This window comes from Labrus mixtus, unplaced genomic scaffold (genome assembly GCF_963584025.1).
Source record: "Labrus mixtus unplaced genomic scaffold, fLabMix1.1 SCAFFOLD_53, whole genome shotgun sequence".
In the NCBI taxonomy this organism is placed as follows: domain Eukaryota; kingdom Metazoa; phylum Chordata; class Actinopteri; order Labriformes; family Labridae; genus Labrus; species Labrus mixtus.
The window spans coordinates 379,600-384,599 of record NW_026870356.1 but is presented as its reverse complement, the minus strand read 5'-3'; the positions used below and the strand labels follow the sequence as shown (position 1 = coordinate 384,599).

The 5,000-nt window shown below is 44.0% G+C and overlaps 1 protein-coding gene across 1 annotated transcript in view; it reads right to left on the bottom strand.

Annotated features, from left to right (window-relative positions):
• Positions 1-5,000, bottom strand: part of LOC132970627 (cerebellin-2-like) — a 123,990-nt gene that overhangs the window by 468 nt on the left and 118,522 nt on the right. The window lies entirely within an intron of this gene.

The window sequence follows — 5,000 nt, the reverse complement described above, 5'->3', positions numbered from 1 at the left end:
CCAGCTTGTCGATACGATGCCTTCAGGTTTACATCTCGCTGCCGGAGCTGTCGACAGCCCAGCTTGAGTTTTTGTCTTCTTCTCCTTGCAGAGAAAGTCAGAAACATCTCAGCTCTAATCAGAGCGTCACACTTCAAACAGGAGTTCACTTTTGTTGCATAGCAACAGACAGTCGGCTCCCGCCTCGGAGAAGAGCCGAAAGAAAGAGAGCTCTCTGTGCACATTATGTGGAGAAAATGGGAGAAGTATTGAAATGAAATTTGGTTGTTGAAGAAAATGTCAGGCGGTGAATTTAATTTCCCAGCATGCCTTTGGCTTCGACAAAGAATCAAAGTGGTTCTGTTGTTCGTTGAGCAGCTGGCGGATCCTGAAACTCGTTAAGCGAAGGTTTGTCTGAAATGTTTGACCACAAAGTTCAAGGCGTCTCCGATGACTCATGGAAACATTTTAGATTTAACGTACATTACCTTCAGATTGGAACTGGTTCAAGCTACGACTGAAAGCGTTGTAGTTGGAGCACAAGCACGGAGGGTTTGAGTTTATACCACATAACAAATCATCCTCAAAAAGACAAAGCAACGTGCACATTCTTGAAGTTCTCGTGATCTTGTAGTTCTCTTGTGATCTTGTAGTTCTCTCTGTGATCTTGTAGTTCTCTTGTGATCTTGTAGTTCTCTCTGTGATCTTGTAGTTCTCCTGTGATCTTGTAGTTCTCCTTTGATCTTGTAGTTCTCCTTTGATCTTGTAGTTCTCTTGTGATCTTGTAGTTCCCCTTTGATCTTGTAGTTCTCCTTTGATCTTGTAGTTCTCCTTTGATCTTGTAGTTCTCTTGTGATCTTGTAGTTCCCCTTTGATCTTGTAGTTCTCTTGTGATCTTGTAGTTCTCCTTTGATCTTGTAGTTCTCTTGTGATCGTGTAGTTCTCCTTTGATCTTGTAGTTCTCCTTTGATCTTGTAGTTCTCTTGTGATCTTGTAGTTCTCCTGTGATCTTGTAGTTCTCCTTTGATCTTGTAGTTCTCCTTTGATCTTGTAGTTCTCTTGTGATCTTGTAGTTCTCCTGTGATCTTGTAGTTCTTCTGTGATCTTGTAGTTCTCCTTTGATCTTGTAGTTCTCCTGTGATCTTGTAGATCTCCTGTGATCTTGTAGTTCTCCTGTAATCTTGTAGTTCTCCTGTGATCTTGTAGTTCTCCTTTGATCTTGTAGTTCTCTTGTGATCTTGTAGTTCTCCTTTGATATTGTAGTTCTCATTTGATCTTGTAGTTCTCTTGTGGTCTTGTAGTTCCCCTTTGATCTTGTAGTTCTCCTTTGATCTTGAAGTTCTCTTGTGATCTTGTAGTTCTCCTTTGATCTTGTAGTTCTCCTTTGATCTTGTAGTTCTCTTGTGATCTTGTAGTTCTCCTTTGATCTTGTAGTTCTCCTTTGATCTTGTAGTTGTCTTGTGATCTTGTAGTTCTCTTGTGATCTTGTAGTTCTCTTGTGATCTTGTAGATCTCCTGTGATCTTGTAGTTCTCCTGTGATCTTGTAGTTCTCCTGTAATCTTGTAGTTCTCTTGTGATCTTGTAGTTCTCCTGTGATCTTGTAGTTCTCCTGTGATCTTGTAGTTCTCCTGTAATCTTGTAGTTCTCTTGTGATCTTGTAGTTCTCCTGTAATCTTGTAGTTCTCTTGTGATCTTGTAGATCTCCTGTGATCTTGTAGTTCTCCTGTGATCTTGTAGTTCTCTTGTGATCTTGTAGATCTCCTGTGATCTTGTAGCTCTCCTGTGATCTTGTAGTTCTCCTGTAATCTTGTAGTTCTCTTGTGATCTTGTAGTTCTCCTGTAATCTTGTAGTTCTTCTCTGATCTTGTAGTTCTCCTGAGATGTGTGTACAGCTTCTCATGGAAACACAAGCTTGTTTCGTCTCTGTTAAACTGTCAGCAAGTATCATGCAGAGTCTATGACCTGTGGATCAGGTGATCAGCAGGTTCAGGTCAGACTAACTGCTGCTCGGAGTGAAATAAATCAGATCAATCCCAGAAAACAAGAGAAGGAAAACAATTGTCTCCTCCCTCAGCGGGCTGTCACTCTGCTTTATCACAGCAGCAGCAGGAAGTTTCTCCCCCCTCTGACTCCCCCGTTTAAAACATCACAGTGAGACAATAAAGTGGTTGGTGAGGATGATGATGGAGGAGGTGATGAAGACGTCTGCCTCAGTGTGTCCTCCAGGCTCTGAGTCTCTCTGGGAGTCGATGGCGGCCCGTCGGGAGCTGCTCCGGGCTCTGTTTCCTGTCCTGGCAGGTGTTAGACTCGCACTGTGAGCATCGTCTGGGCGCTGGAGGCTCTCAACAATTTTTTTTTTTTAATACCGCCTTCAACTCTGCATGCACGCTGAGCTGAAAGAGCCAAACAGGAAGTGCATAAATCACTCACACACACACACACACACACACACACACACACACACACACACACACACACACACACACACACACACACACACACACACACACACACACACACACACACACACACACACACACACACACTTTGAGACAATATAAAGCCGGCTGTAAAGTTTTCAGCAGGTGGGCGAAAAAGGACGCAGCTTCAGAGCTCTGAGGTGTGTGATCGATCACCCAGCAGCAGCTCGCTGACAGACTGTTTACGACGAGTTTACGACAGGACAGCAGAGCGCCCAAAGACACACTGAGACACGTCATTACACAAGGGTACACACATGAGTCTGTTTCAAGGTACCCTTAAGCCATTGTTTGTAAATGCTACTGTGTGAGGTAGCTCTAACAATTAGCCATTAGCCTCTAGTTCAGGGTTTCTTTAAGGATCTGTTTCAAGGTACCCCGTAACCACCTGTGCAAGATATACCGTGTCAACAGTTTCAAGGTGCCCTTTAGCCATTGTTTCTAAAAGCCTTTAGCTTCTGTGTAGGTACATTGCAGTATCCCTCAGCCTCTGGTTTGAGGTATCGTCAACGGTCTGTTTCAAGGTACCCCTGTAAACTATACTGTAACAATAGTTTCAAGGTACCCTTGTCGTGTCTGTTTCAATGAACCATTAAGCATTGGTTTCTATGTACATATCCAGATCTGTGTACCCCCTCATGTAAAACTGATCATGTGTTTCAGACCTCACAGACAGTGTTAGGTACCCTTTAGCTTCTGATACAGGATACCCTTCAACATATGTGTGAGGCATGATGTACTGACTGTTTCAAGGTACCCATTGAAGTGTGATTTAATGTACCATTAGCTCTCATCCTGCAGAGTGTTGAGTTATTGGACCGTTTTAGTTATCCTTAAAAATCAGTTTCAAGGTACCCCAAACAATCTATTTCAGGGTACTCTTTGCCATCTGAGCACACTATCAATGATCAAAACAATCTATGAGGGTCCCTGTTCTTTATCCTTTCTGAAACAAAGAGGTGCTTTGAAACAGACAGTTTAGTTAATTTAAAGATATAAAACGACCTGGTTAAGTTTAGGAAAGCATCAATGTGTTAATCCCGCTCTTTGTCCGTCACCCCCTGAAACCGACTCTATCCATCTTCCCACATGCTGGGCGGCTCCAGGCGTCTAATGTTGCTGCAGATCCTGTAAGGTTATAATGTTTCTAAAGGTATGGAACAGGAAGGTCCTGCATCATTATCTGATCAGATGTTGTAGAAAACGTCCCTCGAGTCGGTTCTTTTTAATGAAACCTCCTCTGGTGTTCCTCAGGGCCACAGCTTGAGTGACTTCATGTTCCCGTGTGGGGAGAGATCACAAAGCCTCTTCAGCTGACAAAGTGAACAGGCGCTGCTCCTCTGTTGCCATGGATACCGCATCCTGACAGACAGCCTTGGTCATGGCACGTCAGGAGCCTTTCTGAACTACAGACCTGGAGACGTCTTCTTTTCATTTGTGCTCCTTGAAGGTTCTTCTTCATGTTTTGTTTTGACTCTCAGTAAAGACGTCGCCTTCACATCTGAGCTGAAAAGTTGTGAAGCAAACGCTGACACATTGATCGGGGCAACGAGTCTAAATCCGGCAGAGGAGGAGAGACGGGGGAGGGGGGGATGATGGGTGAGACCTGTCAGATGGTGAAAGGGCAGAGATGACGGCTCCAAACACCGACTCACCATCTGTTTCTCTGACAACACAAAGACTCCTCCAGCTTCTTCCTGCAGCAGGCGGTCAGTCAGAAAACTCTACTCCTGCCTCGGTGCCCTTGAGCAACAAACACGCTGCAGCTCGCCCTGCTCAGCTAAAAGTTTGACTCTTCAGAACATTTCACACTTCATAAAACACAAGTGACAGAAAATAACTAAACACCTTCACTCAGCAGCAGAAATAACCTCATCGTGCATCCATGCAGATTTGACAGAATCAAGATGGCCGCTAAGCTGTGATGACAGTTTTGAAAGACACATCGCTTATGGTGCAGTTCACTATAAAGCCAGTAGGTGGCAGTAAAAGCCAAACTAAATGATGCAGCACGCATTTCAAATTGAACAATCGTGGTTGAGAAACTTTCTCCACGGCCATCGACAGCAAAGGGAGTCGGAGATATTCATGCAATATGCAAGTTCTGCAAAAACGAGTGAAAATGCTGCATCGACCCATCTCTGGGATTACTAGCACAATATTTCAAATTACTCTGAGGACTTGAATGTCAAGAGTTTTAAGTTGTAAGGTCATTTAAAATGATGTCTCTGCTTTATTCTCTAAAATGAAGAACAGCTGCTGACGTGGATTCTGCAGGATACGGTCAAAAGAGATTTATGGTCCTTTCTATAATCTGTAATATGAGACTGAAATCATGTTAACTGACAGAGAGCACACACACACACACACACACACACACACACACACACACACACACACGTCTTTAAATCAAGCATCAGCGTTCAGTAAATGCTGCTGTCGACAACACCGACCACTTAGTGTGTGTGTGTGGATCGTGGTACCTCAACCATCAACACACTCTTTGTGCTTTGTGTCAGTTCCCCCCCCCCCCCCCCCCC